Genomic DNA, 20,907 nt, shown 5'->3' with positions numbered 1-20,907 from the left:
TCATGACGATTTCTAAATATCTATAACATGAAAACCATTATACTAACATTCCATCAACTATTTGACGGCACTACCTCTTTTTGATTTTTTTGTATTTCCCAGTTTTTATGTTATAAAGAAATGGCATACTAAAGATTTATCACAACAATGTCACCATCAGCTCGATTTCTTATAATGAAACGTCAACAATCGGCGGGAAAAGCCTCAAGAGAAGGTAAAAACTACCTGAGATCCAAGTTTCAAGTAGTCCGTGCAGCGTACCGGTAGCGTTCACAGTCGTGGATTATGGGGAGTAGGAATGTTGGTTCGCTTCCTGCCATATGCAGATATCTTTTCTCATCTTAGGGTTTGTAACACATTCTGGGACTCTCGTATTCATGTAACAGTAATATGTTCTTCAGTATTCAATGTTAGTTATGTATAAAAGCGAGTTGTAGGACACTGGCTTTTCTGGCAAGGAAGGCTCATTCACCAGCTGTCAACACCTTTACTCAAAAAAAAAAAAAAAAAACGTTGCGGATAGGAGGGGCGTGTGATCAGCACAACGCTCTCCCGGTCGTTACGACGGTTTTCTGTGTCCGGAGCCGCTACTATTCGGTCGAATAGCTCCTCAATTGGCATCACGAGGCTGAGTGCACCCTGGAAAACGGCAACAGCGCATGGCTGCCGGGATGGTCACCCATCCAAGCGCTGGCCACGCCCGACAGCGCTTAACTTCGGTGATCTGACGGGAACCGGTGGATCCACTGCGGCAAGGCAGCTGCCCTCAAGAATTATGACGTTCTTGGAAAATGAAAATTTCCTCTGTAAAAATCAACATGGATTCCGCAAACAGACATCCTGCAAAACTCGGCTCGCTCTGTTCCTTCATGAGATCCACAGCGCAGTGGACAATGGCGCTCAGGTTGATGCCGTGTTCCTTGATTTCAGTAAGGCATTTGACACCGTCCAACATTGCCGTTTAATGAAAAAACTACGAGCTTACGGAGTATCGGAGCAGACCTGCGATTGGATTCAAGATTTTATTGCAGACAGAACACAACACGTCGCTCTTAACGGAACTAAATCGACAGATGTAAAGATAATATCCGGAATACCACAGGGAAATATGATAGGACCGTTCCTATTTACAATACGTATAAATGATCCAGTAGAAAGCGTCGGATGCTCTTTAAGGCTATTCGCAAATGATGCAGTTGTTTATACCAAAGTAGCAACGCCAGAAGATAGTAAGAACTTGCAGAACGACCTGCAGAGAATTGATGAATGGTGCAGACTCTGGCAGTTGGCCCTGAACGCAAATAAATGTAACATATTGCGCATACATAGGAAGAGAAATCCACTACTCTACAGCTACACTATTGACGACAAACAGCTGGAGATAGCGTCTGCAGTAAAATATCTAGGCGTAACTATCCAGAGAGACCTTAAGTGGAATGGCCATATAAAACAGACAGTGGGAAAAGCAGACACCAGGCTCAGATTTATCGGAAGAATCTTATGAGATGTAACTCATCCACGATAAAAGTGGCTTATGAGGCGCTTGTTGGCCCGATTCTTGAGTACTGTTCATCCATCTGGGATCCCTATTAAGTAGGACTGATAGATTAGATAGAGAAGATCCTACGAAGAGCGGCGCGTTTCGTCACGGGATCGTTTAGCTGGCGAGAGAGCGTTACGGAGATGCTAAACAAACTCCACTGGTAGATGTTACAAGGAAGGCGCTGTCCATTACGGAAAGATTTGCTATTGAAATTTTGGGACAGCGCTTTTCTGGAGGATTCAGGGGACGTGTTACTTCCCCCCACATACATCTTGATTATTAACCACGAGGAGAAAATTAGAGCCAATATAGAGGCTTACTGACAATCACTCTTCCCAAGCACTACTCGCAAGTGGAACGGGGTTGGAGGGATCAGGTAGTGCCAACGAAAGTACCCTCCGCCACACACCATTAGGTGGCTTGCGGAGTATAATGTGGATGTAATTTCTGCATTTTCTGGGCTGTCAGTCAATGGTTCATTAGTTGAGGCAAATGCTGCCATAACTCAAGCAGTGTAGGATGCAAAAAACGCTGAGAAGTAGCTGGAAAAAGTTAAAAGGCATAATATGGTCATGGAGACCATAGATATCAGTAAAGGGCTATATTTAATACCATACAGGAACCCCCCCCCCCATGAACCATGGACCTTGCCGTTGGTGGGAAGGCTTGCGTGCCTCAGCGATACAGATAGCCGTACTGTATGTGCAACCACAATGGAGGGGTATCTGTTGAGAGGCCAGACAAACGTATGGTTCCTGAAGAGGGGCAGCAGCCTTTTCAGTAGTTGCAGGGGCAACAGTCTGGATGATTGACTGATCTGGCCTTGTAAGACTAACCAAAACGGCCTTGCTGTGCTGGTACTGCAAACGGTCGAAAGCAAGGGGAAACTACAGCCGTAATTTTTCCCGAGGGCATGCAGCTCTACTGTATGGTTAATGATGATGGCATCCTCTTGGGTAAAATATTCCGGAGGTAAAATAGTCCCCCATTCGGATTTCCGGGTGGGGACTACTCAAGAGGACGTCGTTATCAGGAGAAAGGAAACTGGCGTTCTACGGATCGGTGCGTGGAATGTCAGATCCCTTAATCGGGCAGGTAGGTTAGAAAATTTAAAAAGGGAAATGGATAGGTTAAAGTTAGATATAGTGGGAATTAGTGAAGTTCGGTGGCACGAGGAACAAGACTTTTGGTCAGGCGAATAGAGGGTTATAAATACAAAGTCAAATAGGGGTAATGCAGGAGTAGGTTTAATAATGAATAAAAAAAATAGGAATGCGGGTAAGCTACTACAAACAGCATAGTGAACGCATTATTGTGGCCAAGATAGACACGAAGCCCATGCCGAGTACAGTAGTACAAGTGTATACGACAACTATCTCTGCAGATGAAGAAGAAATTGAAGAAATGTATGATGAAATAAAAGAAATTATTCAGAGAGTGAAGGGAGACGAAAATTTAATAATCATGGGTGACTGGAATTCGGTAGCAGGAAAAGGGAGAGAAGGAAACGTAGTAGGTGAATATGGATTGGGGCTAAGAAATGAAAGAGGAAGCCGCCTGGTAGAATTTTGCACAGAGCATAACTTAATCATAGCTAACACTTGGTTCAAGAATCATAAAAGATGGTTGTATACATGGAAGAAGCCGGGAGATACTGACAGGTTTCAGATAGGTTATACAATGGTAAGACAGAGATTTAGGAACCAGTTTTTAAATTGTAAGACATTTCCAGGGGCAGATGTGGACTCTGACCACAATCTATTAGTTATGAACTGTAGATTAAAACTGAAGAAACTGCAAAAAGGTGGGAATTTAAGGAGATGGGACCTGGATAAACTGACTAAACCAGAGGCTGTACAGAGTTTCAGGGAGAGCATAAGGGAACAATTGACAGGAATGTGGGAAAGAAATACAGTAGAAGAAAAATGGGTAGCTTTGAGGGATGAAGTAGTGAAGGCAGCAGAGGATCAAGTAGATAAAAAGACGAGGGCTAGTAGAAATCCTTGGGTAACAGAAGAAATATTTATTTTAATTGATGAAAGGAGAAAATATAAAAATGCAGTAAATGAAGCAGGCAAAAAGGAATACAAACGTCTCAAAAATGAGATCGACAGGAAGTGCAAAATGGCTAAGCAGGGATGGCTAGAGGACAAATGTAAGGATGTAGAAGCTTATCTCACTAGGGGTAAGATAGATACAGCTTACACTAAAATTAAAGAGACCTTTGGAGAAAAGAGAACGACTTGTATGAATATCAAGAGCTCAGATGGAAACCCAGTTCTAAGTAAAGAAGGGAAAGCAGAAAGGTTCGAAGGAGTATATAGAGGGTCTATACAAGGGCGATGTATTTGAGGACAATATTATGGAAATGGAAGAGGATGTAGATGAAGATGAAATGGGAGATATGATACTGCGTGAAGAGTTTGACATAGCACTGAAAGACCTGGGTCGAAACAAGGCCCCGGGAGTAGATAACATTCCATTAGAACTACTGACAGCCTTGGGAGAGCCAGTCCTGACAAAACTCTACAATCTGGTGAGCAAGATGTATGAGACAGGCGAAATACCCTCAGACTTCAAGAAGAATATAATAATTCCAATCCCAAAGAAAGCAGGTATTGACAGATGTGGAAATTACCGAACTATCGGTTTAATAAGTCACGGCTGCAAAATACTAACGCGAATTCTTTACAGACGAATGGAAAAACTAGTAGAAGCCGACCTCGGGGAAGATCAGTTTGGATTCCGTATGAATATTGGAACACGTGAGGCAATACTGACCCTACGACTTATCTTGGAAGTTAGATTAAGGAAAGGCAAACCTACGTTTCTAACATTTGTAGACTTAGAGAAAGCTTTTGACAATGTTGACTGGAATACTCTCTTTCAGATTCTGAAGGTGGCAGGGATAAAATACAGGGAACGAAAGGCTATTTACAATTTGTACAGAAACCAAATGGCAGTTATAAGAGTTGAGGGGCATGAAAGGGAAGCAGTGGTTGGGAAGGGAGTGAGACAGGGTTGTAGCCTCCCCCCAATGTTATTCAATCTGTATATTGAGCAAGCAGTGAAGGAAACAAAAGAAAAATTACGTATTAAAATCCATGGAGAAGAAATAAAAACTTTGAGGTTCGCCGATGACATAGTACTTCTGTCAGAGACAGCAAAGGACTTGGAAGAGTAGTTGAACGGAATGGATAGCGTCTTGAAAGGAGGATATAAGATGAACATCAACAAAAGCAAAACGAGGATAATGAAATGTAGTCGAATTAAGTCGGGAGATGCTGAGGGTATTAGATTAGGAAATGAGACACTTAAAGTAGTAAAGGAGTTTTGCTATTTTGGTAGCAAAATAACTGAAGATGGTCGAAGTAGGGAGGATATAAAATGTAGACTGGCAATGGCAAAGAATGCGTTTCTGAAGTAGAGAAATTTGTTAACATCGAGTATAGATTTAAGTGTCAGGAAGTCATTTCTGAAAGTATTTGTATGGAGTGTAGCCATGTATGGAAGTGAAACATGGACGATAAATAGTTTGGACAAGATGAGAATAGAAGCTTTCGAAATGTGGTGCTACAGAAGAATACTGAAGATTAGATGGGTAGATCACATAATTAATGAGGAGGTATTGAATAGGATTGGGGAGAAGAGAAGTTTGTGGCACAACTTGACTAGAAGAAGGGATCGGTTGGTAGGACATGTTCTGAGGCATCAAAGGATCACCAATTTAGCATTGGAGGGTAGCGTGGAGGTAAAAATCGTAGAGGGAGACCAAGAGGGGAGATGAAGAAGCTAGCACAAGATAGAGTAGCATGGAGAGCTGCATCAAACCAGTCTCAGGACTGTGGACCACAACAACAACAACAACAACAACAACAGGAGAGGGCTTAGCCTGTAGATAAATAAGAAGAAACCCACAGCGAAACTACCGGACAGACCACAAACAATCATACATTTACTTAAACTCGTCAGAAAACTCAAAATCCTTCAATTTCGCGGAGCGTTTATACGTGATACATTGCGTACTCTGCCGTCAGGAGTCACACTGCACCGGATATAGAACGTGATAACACGCGAGAATGAGGTTCTTAAATCCACTGGACTGAAACCTCGCAATTACGAAACTCGTAACAACTCCTGCTCAGTATCACCAGCGTGTCATTAGCCAGAAATATTTTACCCACAAAGCGTTTGCCTCAGGAATGTTTAATAATAATGACTGGGTACGAATTATTATTCAGTAACACAATGGACTGAATGTCCAAGCAAGAGCCTCCTATATTTGGAGGGGAAATTTACACCTAAGAAAGCCGCGGAAATATCAGCAAGATCACGCCAAGTAACTCGCCTTCCTGTTTCAAGAAATAAGATACGATATTAACGAGGCGGAAATCGATACCTCCAAAATCCTGGGATCACATCGACACTCAAGACATACGCCTCCTCATCGTCATCCACCATGTGACTAGTGCAACTTCTCACTCTCAATCTAACGGCGGCACTGAACAGTCCGCCGAAACCTTCAAAAGTCACGTGGAGAAATTCTGTTCCTCTACACACACTAGGGCAAGCCCTAAAAATGTATCTGTCTTCCAACTGCTCCTCGCCAAACCACGGGAAGTCGCTTGCAGACTTGTTACATAGTCATAGACACGGTATCCTGTTGCATCTTCTATAGCCGCCGCAGGAACATTTCGTTCCACCTTGTCAAAGTTCCAGGTTTCGTGACTACCCTCAACTGCTCAAGGCAAATGCCAGAATGGTTTCTACGAAAGAGCACGGCCGCTTTCCTTCTCCACCCTTCCCTAATCCGAGCTTGTGCTCCGCCTCTATTAACCTCGTTGTCAACGGACGTTGAACACTAATGTCCTCCTCCTCCTCCTCCTCCAGTAGCCACTTCCAGCTGTTTCATGGAATGACGTCAATGGGAAGGCATGAATCATGTGGACTCGAACCCTGATTTCCCACTCTAGGCGGCGGTCGCCTTAACCCCTCCCTCTATCCGACCAAGACCCACGAACAGACAGAAACTTTGATATGTCGTCGTCCATGTGTCATACTCGTATATCCCATCAATATCATTTGGGTACAGAGCAGATGGTTGGTGGGTTTGTGGGATTAAAGGGACCAGACTACAAAGCAGACATTTTACACAAATCAAAAAACGTTTTGCATCACCCCGATTCCCAGAACTCCTGAAAACACATTTTGACTATGGACATTGTATCACAGTCCCTTTGACTGTGCAGAGATGTCGCTAAACCCGCCCAAAGATGTAAACAACCATGCATGAGCAGCGCTTATTAGGCGGAGGAGGTCTGACAGCCGATCAGTTCCAGTCATTCTACCAGGTACACGGCTCGTGTTGTCTGTAGTTCAACCACGCCTAGACGGTCAATACCGCGGTTCGATTGCGTCCGCATTGTTACTTTGTGCCAGGAAGGGCTCTCAACAAGGGAAGTGTCGAAGCGTGACGGAGTGAACCAAAGTGATGTTGTTCGGACATGGAGGAGATACAGGGGGACGAACTGTCGATGACGTGCCTCGCTCAGGCCGCCCAAGGGCTACTGTCGCAGTGGATGACCGCTACCTGCTGATTATGTCTCAGAGGAACCCTGTGTTGAGTGGTACTTAAGTAAATAAATCAGTGAAATCAAAGTGAAGTAGAAATTAGAATATAAATGAAAAACTTGGTTTAGTTTAGAGAGTTACATACTGGCATTCAGCGGGCGGAACAGCAGAGACAATGACCGTGAAGTCAGCAAGTTCCACATAAGCGGGCGCTGTCGATTCAGCCGTCAGGGCATCGCCCGACCGGCTCACGTGTTTCTCAGTTGTCGCATGTGAGCAAAGGCCCTCGCCTACATCCCAAGAGCCAATGACCGACGTTAAGAAGATTCTTCGAGAAGCTTTTCAACGTGACAGAAGAGGCAATGACCGGCTCACGTGTTTCTCAGTTGTCGCATGTGAGCAAAGGCCCTCGTCTACATTCCAAGAGCCAATGACCGACGTTAAGAAGAATCTTCGAGAATATTTTCAACGTGACAGAAGAGGCAATGGCCGTGAAGTCGTTCACCTCCAGTAAACTGAAGTGAATAAATACGCGAGACGCAGTGGGCCCGACAGATGAAGACGAGAGGAAGACGAAGGCGAAGACGGAGACGAGCGACGAAGAAGACGAAAAAGAAGTGAAGAAGCGTAGCAGTTGTTTTAAGTTAGTTTCGGTGCTGAAGACCGTCATGCAAGAAGAGACTACATCATGCACAGACGCACGAAGTCCGCCGCTGTAATGGAATAGCAAGCAGCAGCCTCGGCGCCAGAAGACAGAAGTTAAAAGGTATTTGAAGTCTGATCTTTACGTACCCGGGTGACTCGTGAGGACGGGAAGGAGACGGCCTCACATCAGCAGTCACCTGTGAGCTGGGATGAAGACCTGACAGCCGAAGACTGGCAAGCGGGAGTCCGTGGTTCGAGTCCGGGACACTGGCCTTCCCCCGCCGCGCCGCTCTGCTGGCCGACGCACAACACACGCGGCCGCTTAGAGAAGAGAAACATTGGGACGCCACATTCAAGGTATCACTATCCGATGCACGACGTCGCTCGCAATAATTAAACGGGCCACCTCGCGCTGCGCGTCTCCGGTCAGCTGGGCGAGACGGCGACACGAGATACACACCGCTACGCGTAATCAGACGCCGCCGCCGCCGCTGCCGCAGCAGAAGGCTACGCAAACGACACAGCTGCCGCCGCTCTCCGAACCAGAACATCCCGTAAGATACAGTTGTACAAATCTTCAATAAAAGTTATCTTATGTAAAAATGATGTTTCATTCGACCTCATACCCGAGCCAAGGAAGAACCCACCCTGCCCACATGTTGTTAAGAGAGAAAAGTTTATTTATTTAATATTTTCGCCCTGAGAGAATGCTTGAGAATGCTCATCCTGACAATTGACAGCGTCAAGGAGAAAACCCAGTTACATTTAGTGACAGAAGTGTTACATTTAGTAACACAACTGTTACACCCTGACAGCTACGCCACCATGTTGAATAATGCTTTTCGTGCAGCAGCAAGGACGTCGTGCGCAAGGCTGCATGATGCGCAACTTCAATTGCGACGTCCATAGCGAGGTCCATTTTTTCAATCACGACATCATGCTTCGCGGTACAAAAATGGTTCAAATGGCTCTGAGCACTATGCGACTTAACTTCTGAGGGTATCAGTCGCCTAGATCTTGGAACTAATTAGACCTATTAACATAAGGACATCACACGCATCCCTGCCCGAGGCAGGTTTCGAACCTGCGACCGTAGCGGTCGCTTGGCTCCAGACTGTAGCGCCTAGAACCTCACGGCCACTCCGGCCGGCATTTAGCGCTGTACACATGGACCCAACAACATGCCGAATGGACCGCTCAGGATTGGCATCAACTACTCTTCACCGATGAGAGTCGCATATTCCTTCAACCAGACAATCGTCGGAGACGTGTTTGAAGGAACCCAGTCAGGTTGAACGCCTTAGACACACTGTCCAGTGAGTGCATTTTGCGGGGCCGACATACGCCGTTGGTGGTCGTGGAAGGCGCCGTAACTTCTGTACGATAAGCGGATGCCATCCTCCGACCGATAGTGCAACCATATCGGCAGCATATTGGCGAGGCTTTCGTTTTCATCGATGACAATTCGCACCCCCATCGTGCACATCTTGTGAATGACTTCCTTCAGGGTAATTACATCGCTCGACTAGAGTGGCCAGCATGTTCTCCAGAAATGAACCCTATTGAACATGCCTGGGATAGATTGAAAAGTGCTGTTTATGGACGACGTGACCCACCAAACACTCTGAGGGATCTACGCCGAATCGCCGTTGATGAGTGGAACAATCTGGACCAACAGTGTCTTGATGAACTTTTGAATAGTATGCCACGACGAATACAGGCATGCATCACTGCAAGAAGACGTGCTACTGGGTATTAGACGTGCCAGTATGTACAGCAATCTGGACCACCACCTATGAATGTCTTGCTGTATGGTGGTACAACATGCAATGTGTGGTTTTCATGAGCAATAAAATGGGAGGAAATGATGTTTATGTTTATCTCTATTCCAATTTTCTGTACAGGTTCCGGAGCTCTCGGAACCGTGATGATGCAAAACATTTTTTGATATATTTGCAAGTCGCAGGCCCAGTAAAGGAAGAGTTGGCAAAATTAATTAATAGGGAATTGGAATCTGCTAAAGAGCATTTCCGTTTCTTAATATTTTTACTACAAGCTACCCACCCACTAACAACAGTGATGTTGTGACCACTAAGAGAAAATGATGCTATTTCTGCAATTGTAACAGTACTGTCGAACATGGGGAGGCTAAACCGCAGGTGATGAAGAACCCTTATGTTCTGATCGTCCTAACTTATCGGTACTGGCAGTTGCGCGAGCAAACCACTGCTGTCGTGGCTGGTTATCACCAAGTGTCTATTTAGAATCGTCCTGCTGTGAATTCGAACGCTGGACTGTCACTCTCAAAGGAGGTGCCTTCCACTGTTGCCGGCCCAATTGAAAACGAAGCCAACCGATTCAAAGACCCAAATTCCATTTTGGGGGTTGGACCGAAGACTGTCTGCGTTTGGCGCCTACACTCATGCTCATAAATGGTGAACAACACTCTGGTGGGCGGGTTGCGGATTTAAATTACCTCGGAGTTTGACCATGGGGTGCACTTGACCTGCGGTTGTCACACGGTGGCGCTGGCGGCAGTCAACATACGCAGATGGTGCATGTCAGAGTACGGTGCAGCGAGTAAATGTACAGACGTTTTCAGAGGTGCTAATGGTGACTGTGTGTTGAAAATGGCTCAAATAACACATATTGATGACGTTATGAGTGGTAGAATAGTAGGGTGACTGGAGGCTGGTCAAACACAGCAGGTCGTAGCATGGGCCTTCTGTGTGCTACAAAGTGTGATCTCAAGATTATGGCAACGATTCCAGCAGACAGGAAACGTGTCCAGGCGCTACAGTACGGGACGTCCACAGTGTACAACACCACAAGAATACCGATATCTCACCATCAGTGATCGCAGACGGCCACGGAGTGCTGCAGGTAGCCTTGCTAGCGACCTTACCGCAGCCACTGGAACAGTTGTCTCCAGACACACAGTCTACACACGAACATATATGGTTTATTGGCCTGGAGACCTGGAAGGTGCATTCCACTGACCCCTGGTCACGGGAGAGACCGTAAAGCCTGGTGTCAAGAACATAGTACACGGTCATTGGAACAGTGGTCTGAGGTTATGTTCACAGACGAGTCCAGGTATAGTCTGAACAGTGATTCTCGCCGGGTTTTCATATGGCGTGAACCAGGAACCAGATACCAACCCCTTAATGTCCTTGAAAGGGACCTGTATGGAGGTCGTGGTTTGATGGTGCGGGGTGGGATTATGATTGGTGCACATAGACCCCTGCATATCTTTGACACAGGAACTGTAACAGGTCAGGTGTATCGGGACGTGATTTCGCATCAGTATGTCCGCCTTTTCAGGAGTGCAGTGGGTCCCACCTTCCGCCTGATGGATGATAACACACGACCCCACCGAGCTGCCGTCGTGGAGGAGCACCTTGAAACAGAAGATATCAGGCGAATGTAGTGGCCTGCCCGTTTTCCAGACCTAAACCCCATCGAGCACGTCTCGGATGCTCTCGGTCGATGTATCCGTGCACGTCTTCAAACCACTACGACACTTCAGGAGCTCCGACAGGCACTGGTGCAAGAATGGGAGGCTATACCCCAGCAACTGCTCGACCACCTGATCCATAGTATGCCAACCCGTTGTGCGGCCTGTGTATATGTGCATGGTTATCATATCATATATTGATGTCGGGGTACATGCGCAGGAAACAGTGGCGTTTTGAAGCACATGTGTTTCGGGACGTTTTTCTCAACTTAATACCGTGGACTTACAGATCTGTGTCGTGTGTGTTCCCCATGTGTCTATGCTGTTAGCGTCAGTTATGTGTAGTGCCACGTTATGTGGCACCATAGTCTGCAATTATCCTTAATTTATGAGCATGAGTGTAGTTAATTACGTCTACCAAGAGTTAAAAGGTTACGGTATACATCAGATTCTTGTCGAGCGCGCGCCAGCGCTGCGGTCCATAACGTGGATTCTTCAGACGTGGTACACAGCGAACACACGGTCGAAGGAATTATTCTCAAGAAAGCCAGGTAGTGTACTCAATTTTTCGGTCGCGTGTCGAGGGAATATTCAACAGTAATACACAAGTAGAGAACATCGTCAACGCCTGAATTATTGTTGAAAGTTCATGTGTTATGCCTCTTTTTACTATAATTGAACGAAATCTTTGGACAAACGATGTAATGAAGTAATAGTGCCACCTCCATCCACTGAGCGTAATGAAATTTGCACAACCGATCATCAAATAACACTGATGATGTTACAACCCATTTTTGACCAGCGGAATGGTAATTTCCAGCGAGGAGAGCAATGACCGGGAAAATATGACAGTTCGTACCCACTGCGTATTTGTTAAACGGCTAAGTCCGCTGCGCATCTCTTGTTGACGCGCGATGGACTGTCCGCTAATTTTCCTCCTTGCACTTGAGACTTATTATGTAGCAGTTAGATGGGCGACACGCCCTCAAGATACGGATGTGCTGCGATTGGCCCGCTGTCGAGGTTACACAGGAGGAAAGAAAGCGCCGCACAGAAGCGTGGCGATGGCCTCACCGCCTCCAGTGCGCAGTGGAAGTGACCACCTGCTGTTAGCTACGCTTGTTCACGCCCACCTCTGCTCCGTGCAGGCCACCTCACAGTAAATGGCGGAGAGTACTTCTCGAACCATTCGCGAATGTCGTGCCGATCTACATCTACATCTACAGGGATACTTGCAAATCACATTCAAGTGCCTGGCAGAGGGTTCATCGAACCACCTTCACAATTCTCTATATTCGAATCTCGTATAGCGCGCAGAAAGAATGAACACCTATATATTTCCGTACGAGCTCTGATTTCCCTTATCGTGGTGATAGTTCCTCCCTACGTAGATCGAGCTCAACAAAATATTTTCGCATTCGGAGGAGAAAGCTGGTGATTGGAATTTCGTGAGAAGATTCCCTCGCAATGAAAAACGCCTTTCTTTTAATGATTTCCAGCCCAAATCCTGTATCATTTCTGAGACACTCTCTCCCATATTTCGCGATAAAACAAAACGTGCTGCCTTTCTTTGAACTTTTTCGATGTACTCCGTCAGTCCTATCTGGTAAGGATCCCAAACCGCGTAGTAGTAATCTAAAAGGGGACGGACAAGCGTAGTGTAGCCAGTCTCCTTAGTAGCTCTGTTACATTTTCTAAGTGTCCTGCCAATAAAACGCAGTCTTTGGTTAGTCTTACTCACAATATTTTCTATGTGTTCCTTCCAATTTAAGTTGTTTGTAATTGTAATACCAAGGTATTTAAAAATTTTTGTACATGGCTGCACGTTCAGAGACCGTAAATAGTTACAATTAAAAGAAAAACACCCCTCTTTCACTAATTTACTAACGAATTAACCGGGTTTCGACACTTCTAGGAGTGTCTTCCTCAGAATTTAAACCAAAGAATAGTCTATAACATGGTCACAGAATTATGACTAAAAAGTATGATAAAAATTATAAGTACGGAATTATCGTGAAAGACTGGCAGCACTTATATGTCATTTATAAAATAATAAATATGCCAAAAGGGTATTAGTCACAAAGAAATTTAAGATAAAAATACTGATGGGGAGCCACCTATGTATTTAGTTGAATTTACGGCTTTTAGATTAGACTGATTTATCGTGCAACCGAAGTTTAACGAGTTCCTTTTAGCACTCATGTGGATGACCTCACACTTTTCGTTATTTAGAATCAACTGCCACTTTTCGTACCAAATGGTTCAAATGGCTCTGAGCACTATGGGACTTAACATCTATGGTCATCAGTCCCCTAGAACTTAGAACTACTTAAACCTAACTAACCTAAGGACAGCACACAACACCCAGTCATCACGAGGCAGAGAAAATCCCTGACCCCGCCGGGAATCGAACCCGGGCGCGGGAAGCGAGAACGCTACCGCACGACCACGAGCTGCAGACACTTTTCGTACCATTCAGATATCTTCTCTAAACTTACATATTAGCTCTAACCCCTCACACTTGTACTTATTCTGCGAGACATATCCCGGAACAAGTAACATGTTTCCCGACTCTTTTACCTGAACCTTCTCTCTCGGAATTTCAATAGTAAACCGTTCCCCTGATGCACAACGCCCCTCTTGCAGCGTCTGCCACTGCCGTAACGTCTGCGATAACGCTCTTGTCCTGTGATGACAAACGCCGGTCTTCGTTGGATCTATGCTATGGCTTACATTAATCCTTCTTGCTAAGACACCCAGCCTGATAAGTAATACGAGTAATAATCAGCGAAGCGTTCACGAGGGCAACATTAAGTTGCTTCTTATCCACAGCTAGTCTCAGGGACGAATTTCGCAGTAGATACCGTCTAGTAGTCGACGTTGTAATTAACCGCTCGCTCACCGATAGATCTGTACCTACAGATTGGAAAATTGCGCAGGTCGCACCAGTGTTTAAGAAGGGTAGTAGGAGTAATCCATCGAACTACAGACCTATTTCATTGACGTTAGTTTGAAGTAGGGTTTTGGAGCATATACTGTATTCAAACATTATGAATCACCTAGAAGGGAACGATCTATTGATACGTAATCAGCATGGTTTCAGAAAACATCGTTCTTGTGCAACGCAGCTAGCTGTTTATTCGCACGAAGTAATGGCCGCTATCGACAGGGGATCTCAAGTTGATTCCGTATTTCTAGATTTCCGGAAAGCTTTTGACACCGTTCCTCACAAGCGACTTCTAATCAAGCTGCGGGCCTATGGGGTATCGTCTCAGTTGTGCGACTGGATTCGTGATTTCCTGTCAGGAAGCTCGCAGTAATAGACGGCAAATCATCGAGTAAAACTGAAGTGATATCAGGTGTTCCCAGGGAAGCGTCCTGGGACCTCTGCTGTTCCTGATCCATATAAATGACCTGGGTGACAATCTGAGCAGTTCTCTTAGGTTGTTCGCAGATGATGCTGTAATTTACCGTCTAGTGAGGTCATCCGAAGACCAGTATCAATCGCAAAGCGATTTAGAAAAGATTGCTGTATGGTGTGGCAGGTGGCAGTTGACGCTAAATAACGAAAAGTGTGAGGTGATCCACATGAGTTCCAAAAGAAATCCGTTGGAATTCGATTACTCGATAAATAGTACAATTCTCAAGGCTGTCAATTCAACCAAGTACCTGGGTGTTAAAATTACGAACAACTTCAGTTGGAAAGATCACATAGGTAATATTGTGGGGAAGGCGAGCCAAAGGTTGCGTTTCATTGGCAGGACACTAAAGAGACAGCTTACACTACACGTGGGATTGACGAAGGACATCGAAAGGGTGCAAAAAAGGGCAGCTCGTTTTGTATTATCACGTAATAGGGGAGAGAGTGTGGCAGATATGATACGCGAGTTGGGATGGAAGTCATTAAAGCAAAGACATTTTTCGTCGCGGCGAGATCTATTTACGAAATTTCAGTCACCAACTTTCTCTTCCGAATGCGAAAATATTTTGTTGAGCCCAACCTACATAGGTAGGAATGATCATCAAAATAAAATAAGAGAAATCAGAGCTCGAACAGAAAGGTTTAGGTGTTCGTTTTTCCCGTGCGCTGTTCGGGAGTGGAATGGTAGAGAGATAGTATGATTGTGGTTCGATGAACCATCTGCCAAGCACTTAAATGTGATTTGCAGAGTAATCATGTACATGTAGATATAGATGTAGTAGTCAACAAGTGGACAAACTGCATCTTCATATGTAAGTAGGCTGTTTATGTTTTCTTTATGTAAGTTTGCTGTTTATGTTTTTTATTGGCAACGTTACGTAGCGCTCTCTATATGAAAATCACTGGCTGTGCTGTGTGCAGTATGTGGCTAGTTTGAATTGTTGTCTGCCATTGTTGTCATGAACTGCTATAGCTGGATGCGAACAGCGCGTAGCGCTGGGCAGTTGGAGGTGAGCCGCCAGCAGTGGTGGACGAGGGGAGAGAGATGGCGGAGTTTTCATAATCTGTAAGACTGAATGTCAATTATGAATATTAAGGTAAATACATTGTTTGTTCTCTATTAATATCTTTCATTTGCTAACTATCCCTATCAGTAGTTAGTACCTTCAGTGGTTTGAATCTTTTATTTAGCTGGCAGTAGTGGCGCTCGCCGTATTGCAGTAGTTCGAGTAACGGAGATTTTTGTGAGGTAAGTGATTTGTGAAAAGTATAGTTTAATGTTTGTCTGGGCCATTCTTTTGTAGGGATTTTTGATAGTCAGATTGCGTTGCGCTAAAATTACTGTGTGTCAGTTTAAGCACAGTCTTGTATAATTTGTTCTAAGTGGACATTTCATATGCATAATTTGTTCTAAGGGGACGTTTCATATGTCGACCCTTAGCCTAGGATACCTCACTGGAATCTTCTGATTTTTTCTTGTAGTTTGTGTATTTAGTGTAGCTTTTGTTTATAGCTAGCGCGTAATTGTAGAGAGAATCTCCTTTGTAGTTGCAGTCTTTCATTGTTGTACAGTAAAACAGTTGTGGCATGCATGTAGCTTTGCGCCAAGTATTTCGCTGCTGCAATTAACTAGATATTATTTTCAGTGCTATGTTAATGCGTTCTCTTATTTTTGCTCTTCAAATTGTGTTTTTGTGTGTTATCGTGTGAAATATTGTCTCAATAATGGCGTGTGAAAAACGTAACACTCGGCTCCAAAGTAAACTAAGAAACGACAGTGAAGACGAAAGCAATGTGTTAGCGCCACTGTGTAATGAGTTAACTAATGTTCAAAGTAGTAATTTGGTAACTGTGCATAGGGAAATGGAGCGGGCGTCAAACAATGGCGTAGACAGTCAAACAGGTAGTGAACAGGGAAGCATTATCGATCGATCGGTCGGCAACAGCTCGCCTCAGGAATCCGAAATGATAGGACACAATTTTGCAAATACTGTAGATTCAGGTTTTGCGTCCTCACTGGTTTCTCAAATGAGTCAAGACACATTTTCTGCTTGTCAAAATGTGAATGCTGCCGGTGAAAACGCACTGCCAAAGAGCATAGTGAAACAGATTCCAGACACTAATACATTATTATTGCAATTAATGCAAAAAATGGAACAAAATCAGAAACAAACACAGCAACAGTTAGATACAATGGGACAAAATCTGCAAAAGTTAGACACAGTGGAACAAAATCAGAGACAAACACAGCAAAAGCTTCAAAAGTTAGACTCATTGGAACAAACGCTTGAACAAACACGTGAAGATTTAACTGCTGAGTTACATAAAATCGAATCGAAATGTCAAAAAGTCTGTAATGACGTAAAAACACAAATTTGTGAGCATTTCCAACCTATTTTTTCGCTGCATGAAAATGCATTACAGAATCACGAAGCAGCCATAAAAGAGCTGCAAACCATTGTTCATGAAAATCATGAGACCTTGTGGGCTAAAATTGACTCAGTTGCATCTACCGATTCGGTAACGCAACTTGCAAAAACTCAGGAAAACTTAAAGGACACAGTAGAAAGACACATGGAGGAAATTAGTTCATTATCAGAGAAAGTAGCCGAACTTTCGGATCAGGTCACTAATTTATCTACAAAGGTAGATGATGATCTGAATGACACAAGACCCGTAGCCTTCACTGACACAGAAGAGTATGAACAAATAAGAAAATTCAAACAAAATCAGAATCAAATTAATACGCAATACAAAAGAGAAATGCGGGAAGTACAAGATCAGCTGACACAGGTAATACAAGAATTACGTATTTCAGAGGACACTCGCGCCCCAATAAGGGAAGAGGGACATAGAAATACGGAACAGCCACAAAATAATAGCACAGGGCATTTCGGTAATTATGAAAGAAATTGGCAAGGTACACCGAATTTTGAGATGGAACCGCCGACACGACGTAGCAATGACCGACATGCTACTCGCCGACACGGTGATTTTGACTACAAGCTGTTCATTACTACACGTAAATTCAAAACATTTAAGAATTCTGGCAACGACATTCATCCACAAGCGTGGCTCCATCAATTCTCTCATTGTTTCCCTCCCAACTGGTCATTGGAGCACAGATTAGAATTTATGTGTGGCTACTTGGAGAATGAACCAGCTGTAAGAATGCGATCGGTCATTCACGATTGCCACAGTGAAGGAGAGTTTTACCATGCCTTCCTCTCAGCATATTGGTCACAAGCTACACAAGATCGCGTAAAACATAGCATCATGATGATGAAACACTTTGAACAATCTGAATTTTCCAGTCTTGTCAAATATTTTGAAGACATGTTGCACAAGAATCAGTACCTGTCAAACCCATACAGCCCCTCAGAACTCATCCGCATTTGCTTAATCAAACTGCCCGAACATTTGAGACATATTATTTTAGCAGGACGTTGCAAAGACGACATTGAAGCTTTTCAGGGACTGTTACAAGAACTGGAAATTGACACAGACAGTCGCGGGATGCGAAAACAGGAAAACAATCACTACAGGTCACATCCGTCTCAATTCCGTGACGACAGAAACAATAAATGGCCACGACAAACCTATTCTTACAACGTAAATCGTGACCAAAACAGACACCACCCATATGACAACCACTGGCAGAGTAATAGTTACAGGGAAAGATCACCTCTCCGCAGTAATGACTATCACAGAGACAATCAGAGAAACAGACAATATGGGAACCAAAATAACTATTATCAAGGGAGACAGAATAACTTTAGACGCAACGGTCCAGCGCGTAGTTACGATTCAAGGAGAAATTCTCCACCACGTGACCGACAAGAAAGAAACTATCGAACCTACCGACATGACGACAGACGATATGATCGTAACGACAGACCTGAATTGCATCAGAACTGGCGAGATTTAAACAGAGCAGAGCACTCTCGTCACGATGAATTTGTAGAAGTTAGGTCTCCAAATCCCAATAACGACGCGCGCCAACAAAGAGACAATAGGCGATGACTCACACCGCTGGCAGCCACAATATGTACTTATGAAACTGATGACGTTGCTGCCGTAGCTAGTAATTACGTAAAAATGGAAGACATTAGGGACATCTTACTCCAGGAACACGACGTAAAACATAACAACATTGCATATCCTGTGATTCATATTACTGTAAATGACGTAAAATTTACGGCAGTACTTGACTCTGGCAGTCCCATTTCAGTAATTAGTGAAACAGCTTTTAGCAAATGCAACAAATCGAACGATTGCCCCACACTTCCGTTACGTAAGATTAAATTACAAGGTGCAATCTTTGGAAAAAGTGTAGATGTACGCCAACAAACCAATTTAGAATTCTTTTGTCAAAGCCACAGCTTCTCTATGAACTTCCTTATTGTTCCATTATTGTCGACGGAAATTATACTGGGAGTAGACTTTTTGAATGAATACAAAGCAATTTTAAGCTTTCACGATGCTGAAATAAGTTTAGAGAAAGAAGGTAAGTCAATAGCTTTGAAATTCGAAGACTGGCTCTCAAACCATGATGAGGAAATTAATCGGCTTTACCTTCTGTTAGATAACAGTTCGGAATTTTCTACGGAACTAGACACTAACAATCACTCTGGAAGTACTGACAGGGATGGTACCGACGGCATATTTGAAACTAATGAGTTAATTCAGAATAAAATTCAGACAATTGAGAATTGTAATGACACTGATAGGCAGGACCTTTTTGAGATTTTACAAGCACATTCCACAGTTTTTACTCACAAAACAGGAACAATCAAGGGGTTTCAATACCAATTTCGTGTTCGTGAGCATACTAAATTTTGTGTTAGACCATACGTAATTCCGGCGCATTATAGGGACCGTGTTAGAACAGAAATACAATCTATGCTTGTCGAGGGCATTATTGAGCCTGCAGTAAGCTCATACAACAACCCATTACATGTTGTTGAGAAGAAGAATGGATCGATCAGGCTTGTTTTAGATTCGAGACAAATCAATACTATCATCATTCCTGAAACAGACAGGCCGCAGACGATGGAAGAACTTCTTCAAAATTTCAATGGTGTAAAAGTGTTGTCTTCCATTGATCTCAGATCCAGCTTTTATCAGATCGAACTTCATCCAGAATGCAGAAAATACACAGCTTTCCTTTGTTTCGGCGTTTGTTATCAGTTTCGGAAACTTCCTTTTGGTTTGAACATTTCTTCAGCAGCATTCATTCGTGGGTTAAATTCCATATTACCTGAGTTCTTAAAACGTCACATCACTTTATATGTGGACGATATTCTAATAGCAGAAGCTTCATGGGAACAACATAACCGCATCCTCAACAGTTTGTTACGTATTTTTGCAGAATCTGGAATTACAGTTAACTTGGAAAAGTCTGAATTCGGTAGGTCAAAGGTGAAGTTTTTGGGACATATTATTTCTTCTGAAGGCATTCAGCCGGATCCTGAAAAGTTAGAAGCAATTAGAGCCATTCCAGTTCCATCCACAAAAAAACAAGTCCGCAGTTTTCTAGGTCTCGTAAATTTTTACCGTCGTTTTCTGAATATGCAAATTCTAGTTAAACCTAAACTTTGTTCTCTCACTGGAAAAAATACTATTTGGAACTGGGACGAACAAGCACAGTTGGAATTCAATTCTTTGAAAGAAGCGTTACTTCACGCGCCAATACTAGCTCATCCAGATCTGTCACAAGATTTCTGCCTTAGCACTGATTCTTCCAAAGTTGGTCTTGGTGCCCATTTATTTCAAGAAGCCATAGAAGATGACATTACTGTTCAGAAAACCATTGCTTTTGCTAGCCGAGTGCTAACAAAATCTGAAAAAAATTATTCCGTTACTGAATTAGAAGCTTTAGCTATCGTTTGGGCATTTAACAAATTCCGTTTCTTTCTTTCTGGTAAGCACGTAAAAGTATACAGTGATCACCGTGCATTACAATTTCTTATGTCTTCAAAATTAAATCATGATAGGTTAAAACGTTGGGCATTGTTTCTGCAAGAATTCCGCTTCACAATAGTCTACATTCCCGGCAAGGAGAACATTGTTGCGGACGCGCTGTCACGCGCACCGGCTGGGCTTGAGAAAAGTAACACAGAAGGCAACCTCGAGAAAAATTTCAGTATTCTTTACATTCAGAAAGTCGCCTTTGAAAACTTCATCACCACATCTTTAAAGGACATTGCTCATGAACAAGATAAAGATCCGATTTGGAAAGATATCAAAAGTAAATGGCATGAAAAGACA

The 20,907-nt window shown here is 43.7% G+C and overlaps 1 pseudogene; it reads right to left on the bottom strand.

Annotated features, from left to right (window-relative positions):
* Positions 1-647: 647 nt before the first annotated feature.
* Positions 648-765, bottom strand: LOC126107149 (5S ribosomal RNA; annotated as a pseudogene).
* Positions 766-20,907: the final 20,142 nt, after the last annotated feature.

This window comes from Schistocerca cancellata, chromosome 10 (genome assembly GCF_023864275.1).
Source record: "Schistocerca cancellata isolate TAMUIC-IGC-003103 chromosome 10, iqSchCanc2.1, whole genome shotgun sequence".
NCBI lineage: Eukaryota > Metazoa > Arthropoda > Insecta > Orthoptera > Acrididae > Schistocerca > Schistocerca cancellata.
Note: the sequence above shows the minus strand (reverse complement) of the source record. Positions and strands in the feature narration are given on the sequence as shown.